This window comes from Ammospiza caudacuta, chromosome 7, assembly GCF_027887145.1.
Source record: "Ammospiza caudacuta isolate bAmmCau1 chromosome 7, bAmmCau1.pri, whole genome shotgun sequence".
Classification (NCBI taxonomy): Eukaryota; Metazoa; Chordata; class Aves; order Passeriformes; family Passerellidae; genus Ammospiza; species Ammospiza caudacuta.
In genome coordinates, this window is record NC_080599.1 from 31,781,921 (window position 1) to 31,807,293 (window position 25,373).

Below are 25,373 nucleotides of genomic sequence, written 5' to 3' on the forward strand. Positions count from 1 at the left end.
ACTTCATATGCAGCATAGCTACAAGGGGATTTGGCTTGGGCTCTGTATCCTGTCCTTTGATTCTTCTAATCCCTTCTGTTTCCCCCACCCTGTGCCCAGCAAGTGCCCGTGTTGTGTGCAGAGGGGTGGGATGTGCTGTGTCCCAGGCTGCAGAGGGTGGGATGTGCTGTGTTCCAGGCTGCAGAGTGGGATGTGCTGTGTCCCAGGCTGCAGAGTGGGATGTGCTGTGTCCCAGGGCTGCAGAGGGTGGGATGTGCTGTGTTCCAGGGCTGCAGAGGGGTGGGATGTGCTGTGTCCCAGGCTGCAGAGGGGTGGGATGTGCTGTGTCCCAGGCTGCAGAGGGATGGGATGTGCTGTGTCCCAGGGCTGCAGAGGGGTGGGATGTGCTGTGTTCCAGGACTGCAGCCTGGCACCCACAGGTTGTGTTGGCTGGCTTGGCCTGAGCTGGTGCCTCAGCCTGTCAGATGTGGCACTGACCAGAGCACCTTCCCTTAACCTCCAGTTTGCCTTAAAACATACAGACGGGCTTTGAAATTGACATAAAGGTGAAGGTGCTGGAGAGATTAAAACCCAAATGCACCATGTGATTGCCTGTGGTATTAGATTACTCTGGAAACATAAAAACTTTAATGAAGCTCTCCCTATCAATTGTGAGTAGTATTGTCTTTTAATGGCAGAAACATTGGTGCTAATTTGTAATTGCACCTTTACTGACTGATGGTTAATGTGCCTGATGGCGTGGTTCATTTTCCGATTTTCCTTTATTGCTTTTAAATAAGCAGAATTGCAGTTGGAAAAGTCACACCTGCAGAATTAAAAATAATTTATCAAGAAAACCCCACAAATTTAGTAACTCAGGAATAATGAATCAGATCAATTTATTCCATTCTGAGCAAGATCAAGGTGCTTTGTTTATTGCTGCTACTGTTTTGTTTTATTTACAGCAGTTTGATTGCTGTAATTAAAATGGTTCTTAATCTTCTGTCGGTAAGTCAGAAAATATTGTGTTAATTCTGGTTTGTGCAGTTTGTGGACTTGTTATTTGAAACTAACCAGAAATGTATCACAGTGACCCATCGTAACTGAACTGCCTCCAGGAAAGACGAAGTCTTGGGTTTTTAAGTAAAATTACTTTCGCAGACAGTTCTGGAAGCGTAGCGGCCCCACAGGGCTGGTTGTCGGTTCGGACCGCTGTGGCGAAGCTCGGGCCAGGGGAGCAGGAGCGGAGCCCTTTTCCCTCAGCCCGAGGGCGGCAGGGGAAGGAGAGCAGAGCCCTTTTCCCTCAGCCCGAGGGCGGCAGGGGAAGGAGAGCAGAGCCCTTTTCCCTCAGCCCGAGGGCGGCAGGGGAAGGAGAGCAGAGCCCTTCTCCTGCTCCGCCTTCTCGCTGCCGGTGAGGAAGGTTCGTGTCGCCGGGCCGAGCGGACACGGCAGGTCCGGTCGATGGCGGCTGTCGCCGCCCGCTTCCAGCGTTCCCAAAGCCGCCAGGCACGGCGGGAGGCGGGCCCGGAGAGCCTCGCTGACGGGAGAAGGGCCAGGCCGGCGAACCGGATACCTGCGGCCGTGAGGTAAGGGACAGGGGAGCCCCGGGAAAGATTTCCGCCCAAAAGGCGTAGGGGGCGGGGGAAATGTATTTTTAAAAAAATAAATAAAATAGAAAAAGAGAAGACACGACTCCGCCGGGACTCGAACCCGGAACCTTTGAATCCCTTCAAACCCTCTAGAAGTCCAATGCGCTATCCATTGCGCCACGGAGCCACCTGTTGGAATCTTCTCACCCCGTCAATAGAGCCTGCGCGCGCCGTCACGCGCTAGCCCCGAATGCTTCGGCTGTTTTCGTCTTTTTTTTCAGTTTTATTTTTCCTAGGCAGCATGAGCAGGGTTATTCGTACACGGTGCTGCGCAAACGAGTCCCGCGGCAGCCCCTGAGTGCTGCCTGAGCGCTGCCCGCAGCCCGGGTGGGGCCCACGGCTTCCTGAGCAGCGCTCGCCACCAGGCTGCGTCCTTATTTCTTATGGAAGACCGACTTCATCAGTAATCACTATAAAATATTTGTCGGCATCCCACTTTGGCATTTCCAGTACTGATCCTTATGCTCGAGGGATATAATTATAACCCACAATTGGCCTTGTATTGAGGAACTCTTCCTCCAGACGTCCGTAAATACTCAGTAGCACCACCCTCCCCCATGGATTCTGAAAGAGAAGATTTTTCCTTTAAAGCTGTAATTCTAGCCTGAAACAAGTCTGTGATACCATATTTTTAATAATGAATAGGCATAATAGAAACCCCAAGAGACAAGAGTAGGAGGTATTCTTTCTTTAGCCTCGCAAGCGCAGCCTGTGGCCTGCTGCTCGGGGAGGGGCGCGGGGCTGCCGGCCCCGGGAGGGCCCCGGGCAGCGAGGCCTGTGCAGTGAAACTTTGACACTCTCGTGCTGCACTTCATCGTAATTTAAAAGTACAGTTACCCATAAGAGTGGAGAAAAACATATAACTAAGCACGCCCTAAAATCTAGGGAACAAGGAAGCTAATCACACCGATGGAAAATAAACGCTCGGATCCACAATCGCTGAGGTATTGCAGCCGGGGCTGAGATAGCGCGTGTAATGAATAACCGCGGTGACTCCGGCAGGGCCTGCTGTGCTTCCCAGGGAGCCGGCTGCTGCCGTGCCCGTGGCCAGCACTGAGCCGCAGCTCCTGAGCTGCCTGGTGACCCAATAGCTCCTGCAATGCTGCCCAGAAAGGAGCTTGCTGGAAGGGTTCAGCTGTTACAGCAAGTACCAAACTGGGGGTACAACCCCCAAGCTAAGAGACTGTTGTTGACCCAGAACATTTGTAAACAACCCAAGAATCACTAAGCTGTACAAGATTCGGAGCACATCTGGTCGAATTTGCCAGCTCTGGGTCTTGCCACAGCCACAATTTTTCTGTTATGGACAGACCTCTTCATAGTGCTCCTGGTAAAGGAATGCAAATCTGGAAAGTTTGACTCCTTAAAGCCCTGTACTGCAGAAAAGAAACAGAAGTCTTGTTTTTAAGAACTGAGTTGATCTTCAGAATAAGCTTAAATTTATGTTTGTGCAATTCAAATAAACCTCTTGTAAGTAACTAAGAATCACTGTAAGCATCTTGTAGTTTGTGGACACCTGGGTGTGCTCATTGTGGGGTGCAGTGAATGTTGGTGCCTCACCAGTGTGATCTGGTGGCGTGGCACCTTCGGACAGCATGGCACTGAGTGGCTGCAGATGGTGAAGAACCATTCTTTTTTGTCACAAGACTGGTTCTGAGACTCTTGTATTTTCGTTGTGGATAGTTGGTTTATAAAGGTAGAAAAGGCTGGTTCCATTCATGCGGGAACACTGCGGGAAACGTTCGGAGTTTTTCCAGAAACTTTTCAAAATATTCAAGTCGTTTTGCTTTTTTATTCTGTAGATGTAGTGCCGGTGCCAAGTCCCCCTTTGCGTTTGGACAGCAGATGGAGCTACTGCACGAGAAACAGGGCGGCTCCCGGGTCATGATCTCACGGAATGTGCTCAGTGGCAAAAACCGCCGATCTCCTTAACCTTTGCTGCCGTGTGTATCCAGGTCGGTCCTTTGGACTTTCCCTCTTCTGGGACTGTCTGAAGTCCACTTCTGTTGCAAGCTGGCTTTCATTTCAGCTCCTCTTCAACTTCATGTTCTTTATCAAGGAGCAGAAGTTACTTGGAATAGAGTTGTGCTGAGCTTAGTTACCAGCACTCAGAGAAATTTTGCTGAGCTATTTTGATATTTTTTAAAGGGAGGAGAAACTGAGGTAGGAATACGTTGACACAAGACAGGAAATGAATCAATGGAGGCAAAAATTATTATCATCCTATAGCAGTCTTCTATTGATTAAAATAAATCTAGACATCATTATTTATGAAATTAAAGTCATCTGTGAATCATTTTTACAACATGGTTTTTAACATTAACTTCTGTTAATGTGCTGTAGTGCTATGTACTGTATATCCAAGTACTTTTGGTAAGATTTGAGCTTTAAAATGAATTTTAATGGCAATTTCCAAATTTGTAGGGCTTCCAGAGATGTTTGTTGGGAGTACCACCACCTTTCTCTAAAAACAAGTGTGATTAATACACTTTTTGCAAGAGGTCAGAGAAGGCTGTAATGTATAGATTACCTAAATGGGACCCTTCACCATCTCTACATTTCAGGGAGGATTATTACAACCCTACTGCTCTAATGATTCATCTGTGTAGTGCAGCAAGAGAAAGCACTCTTCAAACTGGCAGGAAAAAATGCTGGGATGTACAAGGTCTGAGGATACTGGAAAGAACTGTTTCAGGGAGGTTTCTTTTGGTAATTGACAATTTGATTCATTTTTTAAAATTTTATTTTCTTAACATGCAGATAAATTCTCTGCATTGTAGATGCTTCTGCATCTCTGCCTTTTCCTCAGGGAAGGCTGTAATTGCCATGTGACTGTCAGGGTATTGGATAGTTTGTTTGTCAGGCTGCCAGCAGGAAGCTGTTAACCTCTTCCAATTCTCTTATTTATGGCTGTTATTGGCCTAATGCATGTTCTGCCCTCTTGAATATGTTTGGGTAGACAGGAGAAATTCCAAGAGCATTGCCTTTGAGAAGCTGGGGACACATGATCAGTTATGCCAAATCATCTCTCCAGGGGGTTATAACGTTAATTCTGTGTAGTTCTACTAACAGATCAGGTGCTGCAAAGGCATTTACTGCAAGAGTGCTCCCTGCCAGTGCCAAACCTGAGCAGTCACATGGCACTTCTCAGAGCACTGCAACAGGACGTTTGGAGAAGTCCTAGCTAGTGCCTCTGGCCAAAAGTGGAGTACATCTGATTTACAGAGAGATGGGAGTCTGTTTCAAGACAATTTCAATGTTTTCAGTGTTTTCTGTTGTTAATTTGATCTGGTTTTTTCATCCTGGCAGAATTCCCAAATTCTAACCCTGGGTTTGTCTTGGCCCTGAAGCATGGCAAGGCAAGCAATTCACATTTTCTTTTAGGGTGATATCCAGCTGCAGGACTTTAGCTCCATAATATTTCTGTGGAATTGACAACTCTTCAGTCAGTATCCATAACCTTTTAACTGTTTGAGCACATTCTTCACCTTTCTCACTCCTGCTCTTTCACCCCAAGTGTGAAGGGTGTGACTGAGCAGCAGACCCTGCACAGGCACAGTTGTGCAGAGGAGATGCTCAGCAGCTCTTGGTTCACACACACAGTGGACAAGGAAGGTCATCGAGCACCTCTGCTACAAAGGAGTTGCCTGTGGATTCTCTGTGTCCTTTGAACAAAAAGTGTCACTAGAAGGACATCACTGCTGTCTTGGGCCTCTTGTACCCCTGCATGCTATCTACCAAAAGGGAAACAGATCTCTTCCAATTTCACAAATTGCAGAAAGATCAGAGTGACTTCTTGTGAAAATGAGCATTCTCTTGTACACAGGTAGAAATCTGAAATTATTTCTATAGTAAGAGAAGACCACAGGGCTTTTTTCTGATATAATTGCTACTAGAGTGTAGATCAGGGATGCACAGGAGCTAACTGAGGAAAAGGAGCTGTGGCAGAAGGCTTTGTACCATCAGGAAAAAAAAAGGAGAGATGAACAGAAAAAGCAGAAGGAATTTGAGGTTTGTGCACAGTTGGAAAACTAAGATGTCATTAGAAATAGAATAGCAGCTACCTGAAATGTATACATCAGTTATTACTTTGTTAGTAATTGCTAGCCTTTTAAAATTCAATTTGATGGTATCAAATGGTTTCATAAAAGAAGATTGATTGCAGAATTCCAGTTGTAGGTAGACTGACTCATGGTTAAATGATTTAGTCAAATATCTCTTCCAGTCCCTAGCAGAGCCAGCTCAGCTCTGACTTAGCTATCTGGAGTCCTACTCAAATCTTCTTTTTCTTATTTTCCATCCATAAAATTGTATAATGAGTGTGATTCTGTAATGCAGATAGATTACTATTTTCAGAACTGTTGATCTGCCAAATTTATTGCTAGTTGCAATAGCCTATGCTCATTATTTGACCCAGATTTACCATCATACTGGCCAATTAAAGTCTGGCTAATTTGTATTACAGCTGGAAGACTTAATTTACCATGTGTTGAAGATAAGAGATGTATGAAAGGAAAGTGTAAAAGCAAAGTTAGTTCATACACCACGTACATTAAACTTTGTCCTTGAGAATCTCTGTTGAAATGACTGCGTGAAGAGGCAGCTGCCTCTTATACTGGGTATGCTCTAATATTGGTTTGATCGGTGCTTCGAGACTGACAAATGTAAAAAAAAGGAGCTTTGTGTCTGTAACCACAGCAGATTTGTTTTGGAAGTCATTTAGATATTGTGTAAGTGAATGCCATGTTGCAATCTTGCACTAAGGCCAAAGCAGAACACAAGCTCAGACTCCACTTTTGTAATCTATCAGTAGAACTTTTTCTCTCTTTTAACAGCCATAGTGGAAGCACACTGAACTAGCAAGTGATTTTTATAGCTAATCCTTGCATAGTCTTTGCTCCATATTCTCCTTCCAATTTTTGTCTCATAAAACCAGTCATTGAAGTTAATGCAACTTATCACCCAGCAGAAGTTACAGTATGAAGAAACAAAAAGCTGCACATCAAAGAGTCTTCTGTGCAGACAGAGCAGACAAAAGGCTCCTTTGTGATGAATGTGCAGCGTTAGCTCTGCCACTCTAAATCAGCAGTGAATTTTCTTCAATTCTAGCATTGAAGTAAAAGAATGTCCTTTGTTCTTCTAGGGGTTTACTTTCATTTCCAAACTGCTGGCAGGCAGTAAGCATTGACTTAACACACAAAATTAATTTCCTGTGTTCAGAATCGTGATATACTTTTATAGAGGTGTATCTTGGTTTATTCAAATTAGTAATAGGTACCAGTCATTCCTGCAGTGAAGTGAAACAAGCAGCTTCCACAGTCAGTGATGTCTGGAAATCATAGGAATCACTGCTAACAAGACCCCTTATTTTTTACCACACTCTCCACAGAGATAATGTGTTGTTGTTGTTGTTTGTTGTTGTTATTACAATATATGACTGTAGTTAATTTTGTAAATACCTGAGTTTGCAATCACTAGGGTTTGGAATCCAGGAAAATAGTATCAAAGAGCCAAAAGAAATACCATCCCAGCTCTCATCCAAAATGACAGAGATTAGGGGAGACATTTACACCCACATGGTGGGTCAGGGACATTTCAATCAGATTTCAATACAAGTGGCCTTTTTCTATAAACTTCCTACAAAAATTATCACTTGCTTTTGTTAGTGCTGTGATGACAAGATACTCCTTTGTGTCTAAAAAGGGGAATATGGCTTCTTAATTTACCTTCAAGGACTAATAAGATTATTCACAGGCAGTTTGGAAGGGAAATAGGCCCTTTTTCTATTTGGTATTAATTGCTATGTAATTGGTATTTGTTACATAGAGGCCTTATGCTTTTTGACTGTGCTTTTTTGTTTGTTTGTTTGTTTGTTTGTTTGACAGCAAAGCAGTTATCTACTAGACATAGATGTGTGTTTTATGTTACCAATAAAAATGAGAAAGAGTGAAATAGCATTTGGTGAAAGTGTGAGAAATTGTATCTCTAGGCAGGCTGGACAAGTAACTTTAACACTGGGTTAAAATGCAATAATGGAATCTGGTAGAGAAGTTGCTTTAGAATCCTTAGAAAATCTGAGAGTGTAAGTGAAAAAAAGAAGGGGCAAAGGGGTAACATAAGGACCTGGATCATGGAGAATGAGGTCTCACATTAGCAACCAAAATGGTTGCTAATAAAACTTTGTTAAGGGGTTGCTTTGGGTAGAGATTGTTTTTTCAGGGTCTTCACTTCTTCAGTGTAGAATAGGTTTAGAGTGAGTGTGCAGCTCAAACATGATAGAACATGATGAAATCAGTTCCCCAGGTGTATTTATTTCCTTCTTCATAAAATCAGAAATTCAGATTGTTTTCTGTCTCTCTGTTAGCAAAGCTTGTGTGACATACATCTGACGTGGGAATTTACAAGTGCAAGCCATATACAGTTTAACTTTAATATACTTACATAAATGGCAGAATCATTCATTTTCAGCTCATGAATTTTAACACTTCTGATGTGATACCTCTCTTCCTTTGTGTTATATCTAAAAGCAAATTAGTGACCTGTTGATTTGCATACTGAGATATGGGTTTGTTAAGGTCATACTACGCAAGACAGATTATAAAATATTGCTTAAAATGCCATTTGTTGTGGCTAACACTGTAAAGGAAAAGGATAGTGTAGGTAGTTTTATTTCCTTCCAGATGCTGAGTTGTGTAGTATTGAACAAGTCCCAAAACAGAGCTCAGCACACTGGGCAGATTGTGTCCAGGGAAAGGGCATCTGACATTTTGGTTTGAGCTCTTATAGGATTTTCTTAAGGCAATTCTATTTCTCATGTCCACTGTCAAACATTTCACTTAGTGGCTGTTTGTTGCACTATTAGATGAAGACAAGGACACACAGTCAGTGCAATGAGCGGTGTGGAGTGAGAGCCCCGTGTGGACCCCTCTCCTCCAGCTGGCTGTGTCCTGCGGCCACGGGAGATGTCCCAGCAGAGCCTGAGCTGTGTCCTGCGGCCACAGGAGATGTCCCAGCAGAGCCTGAGCTGTGTCCTGCGGCCACAGGAGATGTCCCAGCAGAGCCTGAGCTGTGTCCTGCGGCCACGGGAGCTGTCCCAGCAGAGCCTGAGCTGTGTCCTGCGGCCACAGGAGATGTCCCAGCAGAGCCTGAGCACCAGCTCTGCATCAGCACAGCCCCGGCCTGCGCCTCCTGTGGCCGTCACTGATCAGGCAGTGTCAGTGCTCTGGGAGCAAACAACCCCTGGGGAAAGCACCGCACCGTGATGCAGTCACACGTCTAGGTTTCGAGAGTACCAATGTTTCCAGGGCAGATATACAGCCTGAGTGGGTGGGCAGTGATCCTAACTGGAACTTTTAGTAACTTCCATATCATCATCATCATCATCATCATTTTCATTATCATCATTAATGCTACTACTACTACTAATACATTATAAAATATAGTGTGATGCCTGGAATAGATAAGTTTACCTCCCTATTCGTTTGCTGAACTCTGGACTGTTGGAGGGTGTTTTTGAGCTTGTCCTTTTGTTAGGAGCAAGGGGGGTGGTGATATTTGGATTTTCTTCTTTCTTCCAGCTTATAAATAAACTTTTTTACAATAATTTTTAATAAGATATTTTTTTAAGAAGTAGCCTGCAAAACTCTGGGCTGAAAGTAGGAACTTCTGTATTTCATAATGGCTCATTGGCAAATAGATGGCACATTTTTCACCTAGTAGAAAAGTAAAAATAGTAATTAAAATTAAAGTGCGAATAAGTTTACTCAACACAGTATTCAACTTCTCCTTGATTTAGGGGGAAAAACCTCTCTGCTCAGTTATCGTCCCTGTGATTCATCAGCTGCTGTCTCCTGGGCAGGTCTGAGTGCTGATTGGGCACGGAACTCCTCAAGGTGTGTCTTTTGTCAAGAAGCTTTTGCATTTTAAGAGCTCACAGTAGACCATGACAGCCTCCTGCTATGGTAAGAACTGTTGTATGTCTATTTATTAACCTGTACAGTCTTACTGTTAGAAACAGTGCTTGGTGTTAGTAACAAATGATTGTGTTAGCAGATGTTTCCAAATCAACTTTTTGTGGGTTTTAAACCTGAAAAGATTTTAATTTTGGATCTTAATTGTGATAACTATTGCTCAGTAGTGATTTTTTAAATTCTGAATTAAAGTAACTGTGAATATATAATAGTGAGGGGTATTGTAAAATCCAAAGAGAATTAGATTAAAGCATTTATTGTAATGTTGTAATACTTTGAGGGAGAAACATTTATAATATTTTGGATGTTTATATTTTTATAAAATTTTTATGTGTCAACTATTTTCAAGTTAAGTAATACAAGGAAACTTTCTTTTCATGTTGCATTATCTTCAGGGCAATTTTATTTTTTCAGAGTTATGAATTGGCTTTTTTTTTTTTTTTTTGTGAATTTATCAATCTAAATTATTTTGAAGACAAAATTAACCTGATTTTCACATATCTTTTCAGCTGACTTTGAAAAAATAAGGGAGAATCCTGAGGGAAAATACAGGGATATATTAGAAACATTTTTACTTTGAAATTGATAGGTTTATGTCAGCTTAACTATTAAATAAAAAGATGCAATCACAGGGATTGAAAAAATTTGAAATGTGTTACATAGAGAAGTTTGCATGTAAATGTCTGTGATCTAATACTGCTGGAGGATGGCAGAAAAGGCTGGGGAAAACAGCAGCTGTAATAGCCAGCAGGGGAATGTCTGCTCTCCTCCCTCACAGCAGCACTGCTCACAGCTCAGTGCACATGACTGTACTTGTTTCAGCTCTTGGAAAAATGTTGCAGTCATGGCACAAGCACCAACTTCTTTGTGAGGGATGATACCTAGGAAAAGGAGAGTTTCATTTCAATATTACCTAGGTAAAAAATTAATTTTAGGGTAATACATAACTGAAAACAAAGAACCTTTAAGGATATATGATTTAAAGAGCTATTTAAGAAGCAACTCTTTCATCAAACTATCAAAACCACAAGGGTTTTGTAGATATTCAGACAGAAGTTTCTTGCTATTGAATTACATGGATTGGGTTCTAGTTCCTTGGCATATTTCTTGGTTTTAAAAGAGTTTGTGCTTTAGAATAGTAAGATTCTTTGTTTATGTACTTGAGGAGTGTCTTCACAGTTGGTAAAGTTAGAGTGGATTTTTTCTCAGAATTTTAACTCTGAACACCAGTCAACACAAGAGGTGCTGAAATGCTGGTAAAATAGTGTTACATACATAATATACTTTTTCTAAACATGGTTGTTTTGATCTCTCCCAGCCTTTTCTTGTTTGCATATTCACCTGTGTGATACTGTAATGTCAGAATACCCCTCTTTCTAGGTGTCCTTAGAATGACACCAAACACATTCTTCTCACTAGCAGCTGGCCCCATCAAAGAAAGATTTTTCAGTATGCAAATAAACTTAGCTACAACAGCAATTTATGTAATTTATGTCATGTTCTTCTCTTGCTTGTGCTGGCTTTAGTTCTGTGTGCAGGGGTCAGAGACTGGTTTCTATTTCTGTGTGCCATGCTATCAGCAAAGGAGGAAGACAGTAAGAACTTTGAAATGCATTAATCATTTATGAGCAAGACCCTCATGGTGCAATTAATTTAACCATTCCCTTATTTAGGTGAGTTTTTGTCTGAGCTGAAGCTTTAAGGATCCATGTGTGTCCTACACTTCAAGCTCATTTCCTCAGTCTTGCAGCCAGTGTGCTGCAACAAGAAGAACCAAAGTGCAAGTACTATTGATAGAGGCAGGTGTGCTTCATGAGGTTAGAAATTTGATTTCAAGAAATGAGATGTTGTGCCTTTGTTGTTTTGGATGGTGAAATTATAAGATACTCTGAACTGCATATTTTTAAGTGGGTTTTGCTTTCAGAAGATGAAGCATGCCATACCTTAGAGTCCCTACTGCAGAATCACCACCCTGGATTTCTGGAGTTGGGTGCAGTTCACCAACCAGCTAGAGACAGATACATGTATCTGCTAAAGAATACTCTCAGACAGCACTTGTCCAGTTGGAGTCCCAGAAAATCACTCAGCAGTTCACAGTCATTGTAATGGTGGATGGATCACATCTGTGTCTGCTGTGTGCATGTGCATTCAGTCAAGTGTTTGTAAAACAGCAAATGCTTATTTGTGTCCTCCTCTTTGGCCACATGCAGTAATAAACTGAGTCAAACAGCAACCTGCTAATCTAAGCTTCTGAAAAACAGCCATTAATTTATGCCTATAACTTTTTCTATGTGTCCCAGCAGCTGATTGCAATCAGCAGTGCCAGTGTTTGGGCACTCACACATCTGATTTGTTGCACTGAAGTTCCACATCTCAGTGCATTATTGGTTCCTGCAGTAAATGGCGCTTACACACTGTGCAAGGATTGCAGAATCCTTTGCAATGGATTATATGATTTGAATAATAATGAGATGCCAGGCTAAGTACTCTTTGTCATACAAAAGGGTTTCTGAAAAAAAAGGAAAATAATCTAGTCACTGTTGGAGTCTTTTCTGTATATTTTTAATGAAAGGCCTGTCACTTTATTTGATTGAGTAGTGTTTTCAGATTAGTGCTGCTTTTTTAACTGTGTCTAATCTCATTTGATTTAAGCATCATGGAATAATAAAAAAATCAATGTAGCATTGATTTATTTTGAAGTCAAGCAGGGGGCTAGCAAATCAGTAAACATCAGTTCATCGTGTTTAATTAGCTAACAGGAATTTTCTGAAACCATTAAACAGGATCTTAACAAACAAATTGGATGTAGGCTTATTAATTTATAGTGAAGCTCTGGTGTGAAACCCAAAACTTTAAATCTGACTCTGTTTTCCTTTATACAGAAATGATGAAAGAGTTTGTCTGTATAGTTTTAGTAGCTCCTTCAATAATGTGAAGCATTTCTTTTAGTCCCCTTACACCAGCCTATGAAGTTGAAAAGATTAATATTTTTCTCAATCTTTGGATCATTTACAGAACTAAAAGAACATAAACAACTCAGAAATTCCTTTACATATCAATATGTCAAATGCAAATATGTGAACTGTGCAGTGTTAGAGCAGTGACCTTCAACCAGACTCTAAGTCAAGAATTTCTGTTTCCAAGGCTTCTCATTCTTGCTGAGTATTTTCCTGGCATAATGTATGGATCTTTTGTGATGTGCCGTTTGCTGGAGAATGAATGGAGGCCCTCTGGCTCATTTATCCTACTGTCTCACTTGGGATTTGAACTATTTTGCTAGAAAAGAATGTCTAGTGCTCTCACTTTCAACTCTAATCCCCCCATCATTAAGCTTGCTGTAGCAGTTCCCTGCTGCATAACTATTTTCTCAGCCATAGAGCCTAATGATGATTTTGAAGAGTGACTAAGATTTACAGGATATTGTATGCTTCTGCTTCTGAAGCTCTCCATCATGAACATATTATATCTAAGAATGAGAAAAAATACCTTTCTTTTGAGTAACTTTATTTCACTTCCTCCATACACTTTTTTTCAGTTTGGTTTGTCTCTTGTTGTAGTGTCCTTGTCTCAAACAGTTGAAATTAGGGCCAGCTGAGACCTTGTCATAGCACTGACATAAAAGCTGTAGTAGACTAAAAAGCACTGTGTATTGTTTTGGTTGGGTTTATTGGGGCGTGGGGAGTTTGTGGTTCAGTTTGGTTTTTACAAAAAAAAAAAAAAAAACTCACTTTGTATGCAGGCAGATACTATTTAAGAAGAAAAATACTATTATTAAATATGTCTGTCTTGATACCCAAGTTAAGGAAATTACTATGAGATAATTTGGGATTTTTTTTCATTACAATTCCCCAATATTAGTGGTTTTTTTCTTACCCTACAACTTCTCTGAATATTAACAATTTTTTTCAAATTGCATACCTCTGCTGTTAATTTTCCCTTAAGACTTGCCAAAATAAAGCTATTAAGAAAAAATGCCTTGAGGACAGCATCACTTAACAGGAATTCAGCCAGAAGACAACATACCAACTGATGCAATTCAACTATGGATTTTTTTCTTATTAATGGAGAAAAAAATTATGTACTTAGAAAATAGAAACCTATTATCTAGGCAACTCTTGATCTACTTCTAGAGCTATTAACATGTTTACAGACTCTTCCACTAGTGAAACTGCACTATTGCTCATGTAACACTAAGGAAAAAAAACAAACAAGGAAAATTTTAGTCATTCTCACGTGTCAGTTTTTTCTCTAATCATGTTTTACTGCAGGCTTTCAACATTTATTTTGGTCTGTTTGAGATTCCTGTTCTCCATTCTCTTTACTCTCCCTACTTAATTCAACTTAAAATTTTCTTGATGTCTTTTCATCTGACTGGTTTTAGCCACTACTTTTCTTCCTCTTTAGTGCACCTCATGTTTATCTGTCTGTGCCTTTCTTATTAATACCGAGTTTATTTCCTACTTTTTGAAAATACTATTAGAAGGATTCTCTAGAAGTGAGTCCATGAAACTCTAAGAGGAAAAGTGAAAAGTTAAAGGACAAGATTACTTGAGGAGCAGGATAAAATAGAGTTGTTCAGTTATACCAAGACAGAGAACAACTTCCAAAAAACTGCAATAAAATTTTAAAGTATCAGCATTAGCAAAAATGGTCTAGGAAACTAATCATGTTACTTTGCTTATGAAGTTTGGGGACCATCAATAAATGCATTGCTCTTGATGGGTTCCACTGTTTTCTGTGTGCAAGTCCTGTACATCCATGCCCAGCCATGTCATTAGAACTGAGAGCAGAACATTTCCATATAATGTTAAGTATCACGAGGATATTTCTTCATATTGTAGCTTAAAGTACTTGAGAGACTTTAACAGAGTTCTCTCAACTATAGTACTTCAGTACAATGACCACTGTGTTACAGACTGGTGCACTTCCTTCCTCAAATGTCTAGATTTATCAGTGTGACTTTTAAAATTAACATAGGTACATGTGCTAATAAAGTGCAGGTTTTACAGTACAGTGCTGTCAGTCTTGAAACTTGCCTACCCTCCTGTTCCAGCAGAGATCAGCCTCTCTTCTGCAGCAAGCCTGGAAAGGCTGCTATTGAGCAAGCCCTCCAGGACAGGAGATGAGCTGGTTCTGGTTTAGTTCCATTCTGTGGAATACAACTGCTGATGTAAAACACAAGTCTGTGTTATTTTTGCATGCAGATTTAGTTCTGTATTGTAAACACTGAGAATGTCTTTGAAATAGGTGGGGTATTAAATGAAGGCAAATATATCAAGGAAGATCTGCTGTTAATTCTGCAGAGAGTTGTCACTAAGCCATCTTTGTCTTTTGCCCTTCTAATGTGAATACATAAAGCTTCAGGCAGAGGAAACATTTAATAAGTTAAACTCCAACACATAAAAGCACTGAAGCTCTCCTTTCAGGTTGCACATGATACACTATAAAATTTATCATGAGTTTATCTGGTAATTGCAGGATTAAAGCCAACACAACCAAAGGCAAAGTAATACCACAGGTAGGAGCCCAGTGCTTCAGCTGCAATGGATTAGGATTTAAACCCAAACTAAGATACACCTGTGTCACTGACCAGGTGTTCAGATATTGCTGCAAATGAAGGGCTTGGCAGAAGCAATCAGCTTTGCTCTGAACCTCAGCTGAGCTCCTCTAAACTCTTGAGAACCAAAGTTCTACTGGAAGGTGTCCTACACTGGAACAGGGTGGATTATCCTGTCTCTGCACTTATGCTGTTCTTGGAGCAAATTGTTACAGAATATGGTGAGGCAAGGCTGGAGAGCTTCTGAGGAAGAGGGTCAGTGCACAGCACCGTGTTAGGAGGAGCTCTGCAGAACAGAAGTCAGCAGGTAAGGACAGCTCAGTGGGGATGACTGAGAAAGCAGTAGAATCCAGCCTCCATTTAAGGATACTTTGTGCTTTGGATGCAGTAACATTGCATCACGGAGTAGGAGGGAAGCAGGAGGGGACTGGAAAGAAATCCTTTGTGCTATCTGCAGAAATACCAATAAAACTGGTATGTAGACAGATTTGGTAAGGAATTAGGCTTGCTACCAAAATTAATCAAAAATACTCTGAACAAATTTGAATTGGCATTGCAAGTTTAGACTGGCTCAGTGTTTTGTTTTATCTACCTGTGGTGCTTTTTATCTGTCTGTAGTACTCCTGGCACTGCCTATACCATATCTTCAAAGAGAAAGAAAGTAGCTCTTTGTTTATGAGACTTGCCCTGCTTTTAAAAAAATATGACTAGTAGCATTTTTCATGTAAGCTCAAATGATTCAAGGAAATTCCTGACTTGCTACTAGTATTTTCTCTAACTGGAACCCATGTATTTTAACATTTAAACTTGTTAAATGTTTGGATCCAAAGGTGTGCTACAAACCAAGTTATTGCTTTTTGCATATAGAGTCACATGTAAGTGAAGGATCTGTCTGACTCTTACAGACAGGTTGACTTACTAAAAAAGTCAATGAGGTTATGACCATCTTTTCCTTTATGGCTGAGCTCTCCATAAGGCAGCTTCCCATATATTACCATTTTTAGCCAAAATTTTAGTGATAATTAGACATTTTTTATTGATAGTTGTCTCGTGCAATTTACATAGTTGTGAATTCTAAGTCTAACTGCCATGTATACAAGGACATTCAATTTAGAAAACAGAGAAAACATCAATCTGAAATTAAAAATTATATTAGAACTTTATTTTTTACAGCTTTGTGCCCAGTATCTTACAGAATCATTCTCATTGAATACAATAGTTTATTTTAATAAACCAGTTTATTTGATCTTGATTATCTTAAAGGTCTTTTCCAAACAAATGATTCTATGGTTTCTATTCCTAAGATGATATTCTATATCATCTTCAGGAAATACACTACTTTTCTTTTCCTTTTAAATTATGGGTTGATTAAAAAGAAACAAATCAGCAAGTGATTTTACTTTCTGTGGGTGTTGAATTTAAATTATTTTTAATTTCAAAGTTAATTTTTTTTATTGCTTATCATGCAGCTTTTTGAACTTGGAGGTAGCAACTAGCATGTTATGTTCTGCTCCTAACCCCTAAACAGTTCTTATCACTTTGTTGTAAAATAAAAGTCAACAAGAATGAGTGCATAAATAGATAGGAAAATGTACCAGGCATGACTTTGTGCTTGGAGTACCAGACTAATGAGGAGTGAGAGGCAAAGAGTATGAAGGAGAAGACAAATCCTGTTGTTAACTACACAGCTCAGGAGTTTAGAGCAGCCAAGCAGGAAGAATTTTTATATACACGAGCAAAGGCAGCTTGCAGGGTAAAAGGGCTCAGGACTACTAAACTCTTACAGAAAAGGAGAAACCAAGCTGAGATAAACTAAACTTTTTGTTCTAATCAGTTTCAATGCAAAATCAGCTTGGCTTGCTCAAACCACATTTGCCAGTATCTTAACCCAGGAAGATTGATTTAGCACTGGGGTATGTGAGAAGTGCCACCATAGTCCTTCCTTTTGTTACACTGCGAAACCTGCCATGTGGGTGCAGAATGAAGCACAACTTGAGAGCACATTTGTCTGTTGATCATGATTTAGCAAACACACCTGTGATGTAATTTTTTGTGATTTCTGCTGCCAGTTTGATTTTTATCACAAATCAATTTTGGTACATTAGAAAGCACTCAAATCCTAGAGTTAATTAGTCATGTGAATACCTCAGCCTTTAAAGAAAAATAAACTGTGTTATTTGTAGAACACAAATTTATAGAATTTCTTGAAAGATAGACCTAAGTTAACTGTAAAGTTTCAAACAGCAGAAGGCAAATAAAAAGAATTTTTTTTAATTGAGGATTTTTTTCAGATGTTATGTGTCTCAGAGCAGCCTTATTAAAAAATATGGCAGTCCTCCTATTTCCTTCCTATTCTGAAGGATAGAAGAGCTGAAGAGGAATGTATTAAATGATAAAACATTTTGGAAACCCACTGCAGTAATTAGGAGTTATAGAACTCGCGATAAGCCATGGTCCTGGATCTGCACTTTAAAAAAAAAAATAAAAATCCACTGTGCAGGGGCACAGTTTTGTGTTTCCACTAAAATAGGACCATTTCATGTATCCAGTTTAGCATCTGACCACACAAATGGTAGATTTGGTGTGATGGAGGTGAGGAACTTCTGTGTTGATCTGGCTAAGGAATTGAAAGGAGCAGGACTGGAATGTTGAAGTTGGATCAGTCCACAGTAAAATGTTAGCTTAGAATCACAGATGTAAACCCCTTCTTTCGTCATCCCTTCTACCCACAGAGAGCTTAGCATGCTAGCTTTAATCAGATTTCTGATTATATGGCGTATGTATTTACAGTCTGTTACTGCTGGGTGCATTATAGGCTCTGGCTGTTCAAGCTGAGAAGCAGCTGTGGAGTCTTTTCAACAGTGAATACTGGCTCAGTTTCAGCACTGAACTGACACACTGCTTGTGCAGGTAGGATGAACTCCCATCTAGCTACAAAATACCACACAGACACACAGAAAGAGAAAAGATTTACTAGACAGGAGTGACCAACCTTTTCTATTTAAGTGTTTGATTATCTTCGTTCTATTTATTCATTTGAGTCTGATCACATAAATACTGTTACAGTTAGCTGTAGCCTTCAAAAGATCTGCTAAGTTGCTTGTACTGAGTGTATTTGGAGATTTGTACTAGTCTTTTCTGGTGACCTGCTGGGTTCATTAATACTTGATCACCAGATTGCTGTCATATCACCTGCATTAAGCACAAACATTTGCCATTTCTGGGAATCAGAAAACATACACAGTAGATTCATTTTAACTTTAGACCAATGGCAGGAGAATGTACAATGACAAATCTGGCTGTAGGGATAGGATTCTGCCCATGCACTGGGCCAAGTACTGTTAAAATCTGCAAGAGCAAAGTGACACTTCAGAATTGTTTGAACTAATTTGTACTTGTGGAGCAGCTTTGTGCCACATCTGCATTCTGTGTGCAATGCAAGAACATTTGCATGAATGGACCAGAAGTCTCTTCCTAGGACAAACTTTTGCTTATAGAAGTGTTGTAAGAATGTAAGCGTACAGGGATATTTACTACCACAGCTGCTAGTAATTCATCCTGTAAGAATTTTCAGAGATCTTGATTATGTCTGTCTTTGTTTTCAATAGTTTTTTATTTGTTGTTTTATCTCCATAGACCATCTTTTAAACTCATTTATCTTTTTGCTATCCAGGACATGAGTGACATCATGTTCCCAATTGAATAAGATTGTGTGAAAAACCGCTGCTTCTGTTTTAGAACTTTGGCTTACTAATTAAGACTATGTTGATGTTATGAAATGGAGAAAGTTACACTCCTGTATGTAAGGGAAATAAACAAGGTGGTTCGTCTATGCCTTCCATAAGCTGTATATAAAGAATGATGAACCAGTGTCTTAGTTGTTTCTTGTAAGCTACTGGTGATAATATTGACATCCCACCAAGTAAAAATACCCAGTTTGAAGTCTTACATAAAGATAAAGTAGCTTGATGTCTGTGGCATTTTTTGTGAGATGTCTGGCATGAAAATCTGCTATGTGGTTGCTGAGTCAGTATGTATTTAACTCCTGATGGGTACTTTGTAGACTATTTATCTTTACACAAACATTGGCCGGAACAGCATATACAAGTTGAGTAATGTTTTGTATTTGTTTCTCTGTAGTCTGCAACAGATTTGCTAAATGTTGGATGGGCATAAAAATCCATGTTAGAAGTATCCCTCCAGTGCCTAGACTGCCAACAATATTTATGCTAATGGTTTCTTTTCAAAGAATGTAATATCCTTACATCCTTCGCAACAACTTCTCAAAATCTCACCAGAAATATATTGGACTTAAAAGAATTTGAACAAGGAAACATGAAGCAAATCAGGGACTAAAATAAATGAATTAGAGCACTGATAGCTGTTCAGCATATTACGTGATACTGCATATTCCTACTAGCTCTGTCTGCTCTGAGCTATTCTGGTAAACCACTCCTCTAGGTTCTGGCTGAACAGCATGTGTAATGTCTGTGACAGTCTGAGCCTTGGAGATGGAATTGGGTGAACAGAGTAGTCTATTCAGATAAGTGTAGGGAACTCATTCACATGGAAATCATTCCTGGCACTGTCGAAACAAAGTATGAGTGAAAGAGGAAACAAAAAGGAGCCACGGCGAGCTGCACTCCCAGCAGCAGTAAATCAGCAGAGCTTCATTGTTCACCATAAATGTAAGTTACTTTACATCACATCAGTCTCACCCACAGTTTTAAGAGATGGTGGTGACACACATAGTCCTGCAGTAAAAGATTGCTTTAGATTAATTTGAAATCTGATTCTCAGCTATGTGTAGAAACCATGTTATACCAGTGTAACAGCAAGCTTTAAAGTGAAATTATTTTCACCTTCCTTAAAAGCCCATAGATTTTTTTTATTGTACTGAAAAGTTGGATGAGACTTAGTTTAATTAAGTAAAGGGTAGAAAAAGTGCAGAGCTAGCTAGTACCAGCAAAAACCTTGCATGATACTTAGGAAATTTGTATGCTTCTGAATTTTGTTGTGTCAGATGTGCTTCCACTAGGAGGAGTTGTCATCATATCCTTACCCTACGAGATTATCAGACTTGTGCTTTAATTTAACTCGTTTGATGAAAATGTGATAGTTCACAATGTAACTAGAAACAATCTATAAAGTTCACCTATGTCTACCTAGCTTGTAGTACACAAACTTCTAATTGGTGGCAATATAAATATGAAAAAAGCTTGTAGCTTATGGTATCCCACAAGCAAACTTATGTTTGTCATTTTCGTTGTGGCAAAAATTAGGTGGATTTCTGAAAGATTACAATTCATTTTAAATTTTAAGTTTTCCATAGAACTTTGAGAATTTCAGAGTCTTAAATTATGTTTTAATAGTCACAGTTAGGGGAAAAGCTTGAAATGAAATTCCAAGGAAGAGGAAAGAAGAGTAAAAGTTAAATCTTATATGTACACAGTTCTAGGGGTTTTTTTAAAATATATTTTTTTGTTTAAAACTTATGTTGTAAATTCTGATTATGACCTTGAAATGTGGTGGTTTAGAAGTTTTGGTGGGACATTCTTTCATTTGTATTTTAAATTCAATGTAATAGAGCCACTGCTTGAATTTAAGTGCTTGTTTTGATCTGTTTGCAAATGAAGTGTTGCAAGGTAGTGATCTATTTGGTGGTACAGTTTTGCCTTGTTACTGTTTTCCTGTACTCATCTCTTTTCAACAAATCATGAAATATGATTCTAGTAAAATGTGTATTTCGGTCCCTTTTCAGCAATACAACTTCTGCATAGACTCCCATGAGATAAAGAGATAGAGACCTTCATCAAGCCTGTCCTTTCATTAAGAGAGAAAGGGACTGTTTAAGAATACATCAACTTGGTATACTTAAAAGACTTTCAGATTGTTCTAGAGAAAGAAAAAAACAAACTCAGATTTTAAACCTCTTGGGTGGTACAAAACAGAACTGAAATTTTCCATGCAGTTTCATCATTTCTCGTGTTCAAGGGCCCTGAGTTTTGCAGTGAATCACAAAGCTACAGTGACAGAGCTGCCACTCCCTAGAGAATTACCAATCTTTTTACTGGAGTTGCTCCCAGAACACAGTTGGCCAAAGTAAGGAAGTCTCTGCCTCAGTTGCTTTATTTTGCAGTCCAGGATACATTAGAGGGTTTATGTTTGCATGCAGACTCTGTTCTAGATTGCAGAGGTGTCCATAACATATAGCAGGATTTGACTGGATGCTTAATGTCCCAAATTTTCATTTTGCTGTATAAGCAACTCCTTGCCATTGCTTGCTTTGTGTCAGCACAAGGTTTTTTGTGGATGTATAGTGAAGGAAAGAAGACACCTGAGTTGACTTGAAATAACAGCCTCTCTTCCTGGGCAATTTTCTCTACCAGGTCAAGTCTCTCTCACATCTTCTTTTGTGATTTTCTTGTGTATTTTCTACATGTTATAACAGGGATTTATCAGGGGTACCACCTTGATAATTTTATTTCTTTGCTTCATTTTGTCACACCATCACCACTGTAAGAACATAAGCCTTTTTTTTCATTATATTCTTATGCTTTCTTTTTCCCTCTTCACCCTTGATGCCCTGTACATAAAGTTTCTACATAGGTCACATTCCCATCTATGAAACTTTCTTACTTAGGTAGTTCTTCGCTTATAAGATGTCTTTTCATATAAGTCTAGAGTTGGAATTTGGTTGTGCTTATTATTACACAATGAGTAATTGCTTTTCATGCACAGTTAACCAAAACATCAAGGTTTTGCATAATCTTCCTATCTGAAAAAAAGAATGGAGATCATTTACTTGTGATATCATCCAGTTTATGTGCAATGTATCAAGCTCTGTTCCTGTGAATACAGAGAGGAAGGAATTTTTGGTCCTGGTTTCCAACTCCTTTTAGCCCCAGTCTTTGGCTCAGTAAGTGCTTTCTCTGGACTGACCAGCCCATAGCACCAGTATTTGTTTAATCAGTGTCTGACGCTTTGGTTCTGCTGGCGGATTGCTTTTCAAATATTTCTGCTGCTTTTGTCTCTTTCCCCATCTTGGAGGTGCCCTTCCCTTTTTGTTAGCAGAAAAGATGGACTTGGCTTTATTACAGACTTTACTAAGTTGCATTACCAGCATTACCAGCCTACAGCTCCATTAGGTTAGGAGAACCTTGTTCAATTCTTAACTGCAAAATTTATTTAAGGCAGTAGGTTAGAACAAGTGTCATTGAAATTGTGGCAAATTACCATTACTGTAGGGACAAATCTCAGAGAAGAAAGTTACTTTTCTCAATAAAATTTTAACATTTCTGTGGAGATGAGGCAAGCTTTGGGGTCATTGATTGATACTTTCTGGCTTTCCCACTCTGCCTTTAGTATTCCTTTTATAAAACAGTTATTTTTTGAGATTTTTCCAAAATACATAGATTTACTGTCTTAAATTGTAAATCTGTATTGTATTTTCAAAAATTAACTGTACTACTTACATTATTTCTTACACTTGGCAAGTTGTTTAAAGAAGAGAGGGAAGAAATAGAATTATGACCTGGTCTGCAAAAGAAGAGGTAGATTTTTTGTATTATGGTGGTAAGATCTCTGAGATGTGACATCACAAGCTTCATGACCACTTCCAATTCTTAAATTTTTAAAATATTTTTAAATTTTTCATTCTACAGTATTCAGAAACTGGCACAAAAATGACAGAAAATTCCTGCCACTTGAACATGCATCACAATACAACATTCCTGAATGAATTGCTTAGTTAAGCACATATAGCTGTGATGAGCAAAGGGAACAGACCTTTGCTCAGTGTTATTACTCAGTGCCACAACACAGGACCTGAGGTGTGCATGATGTTGCATGGAAAGGTCAGATTTATTGAGGCTGTAATTTAGAGGTTTTGTTGATTTCATTAATGACAGAAAAAGATAAAGGTACATCTGAAGTGGAAGTGCATTGCAATCTATCTGAAACCAAAACTGATGGGCCTTTCATTCAAGTTAGGAAAGCATGCCAAGTTCAAGTGCTTAAAAACCTTAAGCAAACTTACTTGGGCAAGTGTCCAGTAAATCAATTCATTATAATAAATTATTTTGTCAAAGCAGGAGGATAGTTTTAATTTGGAAATACAATCCAAGTCAATTTTGCTGAAAGAGAAAAGGCGCAATAAGGGAAATTACTTTCCAGATGAGATGAAATTGCTGGCTCTGCTGACTCACATGAGTAATTTTGTTGGGGACAGGATTATACCATGATATGTGGTTTGAGTCATAGTACTGCCTGAATCCCAAAGGGAGACTGAAAAAGGACCATGAATTACTGTGCCTGGAATACTTACTATAATCACATTGTGATTTGGAGTTACTCAATCGTGGTACCTTTGTCATACACACTTTTTAAAAATTAATGATGCCAATTTGACACAACCATATAAGAAGTAAGAATCTGATATTACATATTACTTACCTTGTATCTGCAATATTACAAGGCAACATCAGTAGCAGCATCTTTTTAATGGGATAGTGTGATAGAGGAAAGAACCAATGACTTATCAGTCTAGTAAAGCATTGGAGTGTGAACAACTGGATCTAAAAGCTACATATAAAATACCTTTCTCTGTGCATTTGCATCATGTGTGCCCCAATATGCATGACTGCACCTGTGACAGAGAATGCAGGAAAGCACTCTGAAAGCAAAAGTTCAGCTCAGTAGATCAGAGAGCTGTGCTAGGAATCTCCCATTATTGCTCATTTCATAACCTTTTAGCAGTAACTTGATTTCATAAAAGCCTCTGAACAGGTGGGGTTCAGAAATAGAATGATACAAACCTAGGTGAGATTTAAATTGTTTCTTTTTATGTGAAAACCCCAGAAATGGTATAAATTATGTGGACAGTTCTGCAAGACCTTCCATGTAAGGAGTCCAGAATAACTTCAGTCTTGAACAGAAGTCTAATTAATAAATAGAAGCAAGTCATGTAGCCTTAGTGGTTCTATCCCAAAAATCTGGTGACCTGACAAAACCTATGATGATCTCTTTTTGCAGGTCCTTAAATGTACAGGAACTGACATTTTTTAGAACAGATAAATAGAAGAGAGATCTTGTATTTCTCTGCAATACATGCTGTCATTTTTATTTTTCTTCCCTTCCTTTCCCTGGAAAGGAAGGATATTAATTTCTTAGTAAGGAATAAATATGTGCCCAAAATCTGCCACACACTTTGCCAATGTGTTCATAATCATATTTTGCATCTTGAAAACTGTTGTCATTACCTGCCTTAAGGAAAAGTTAATCCTATTTTCAGAGATAAAAATAAATAATGTAAAAATAGAATAATAGGAAACTCCCTCTGCCTACAACCACATCTCATAATGATATATTTAGTGGGTTTTACAATTTGTTTTGCAATTCCATTTTACTCTTAACCTTGATAAGGCTATGAATAGATCTTGAGTCCTGACCACTAGGTTGTACCCTGCATCCAATGAACAGTGTACTATTGGTTAAATAGGAGTTATTTGAATTTATTCACCAAAACTACCATTAGCAGAAAGACCAGAAAGGCAATTAGTTGCCTTGTGAGAGAAAGGGAACTTTTTTCTCCTTCAGCTGTAGGAACAAATTTTTCATTAAAACAAAAAGGATAAGTGTACCAAGGTGTTAGCAAAGACTTAATGGCATGTGAAAGTGTGCCATAATAATACAAAAATAATCCCATTCAAAGGTGTAATTGCAGTGTATTTGAAAGTAAAGCATCTTGTATTTCTTAGTGTCTTATCATACAAGGGCATGAATTTCGTTTTGTATGGGGGTTTGGACAACAGGAGTATTGGTATTTTGGTTTGCATTTATTTGTTGGTTTGGGGGTTGTTTTTGGGTATAAATTAATAACAGCAAACGCAGCTGGCCAAGTAAGATTAGATAGCCAAAGTTTATCAGTGTATTGTTAAAGAGAATGCTGCTCTATGGAAATTCTAGGATTCCTTTCATGCTTAGTGCAAAATTTTTCTTTGTTCTGGGATGATAAGTGTGATGACTTCTACCAATTACTGTAGATTTAAAAATTGTTATGTACTAATATGGAATCCTAAGCATTCACAATTAAATATAAAATATGTGATCTTAAAAATACATATTCTTACTGAAGTTGCTAAACTGTTTTGAAAAAGGGTCTTTTATGACAACAAATTTGAAGTGTCTTACTTTAAAATGTATGAACCAGAAAAGAGG

At 39.0% G+C, this 25,373-nt stretch overlaps 1 protein-coding gene and 1 non-coding gene across 2 annotated transcripts in view; one reads left to right on the plus strand and one right to left on the minus strand.

Moving 5' to 3' along the window:
- Window positions 1-1,668: 1,668 nt before the first annotated feature.
- On the minus strand, window positions 1,669-1,755 carry TRNAR-UCU (transfer RNA arginine (anticodon UCU)). Its single transcript is given in 2 exon segments — window positions 1,669-1,704; window positions 1,719-1,755. It is a non-coding gene; the product is annotated as a tRNA-Arg (tRNA).
- A 13,497-nt stretch (window positions 1,756-15,252) lies between these two features.
- Window positions 15,253-25,373, plus strand: part of BCAR3 (BCAR3 adaptor protein, NSP family member) — a 75,048-nt gene continuing 64,927 nt past the window's right edge. Inside the window, exon 1 of the mRNA XM_058808757.1 lies at window positions 15,253-15,462. The gene's annotated coding sequence lies outside the window, so the exon portion shown is untranslated. The remainder of the gene's footprint in view (window positions 15,463-25,373) is intronic.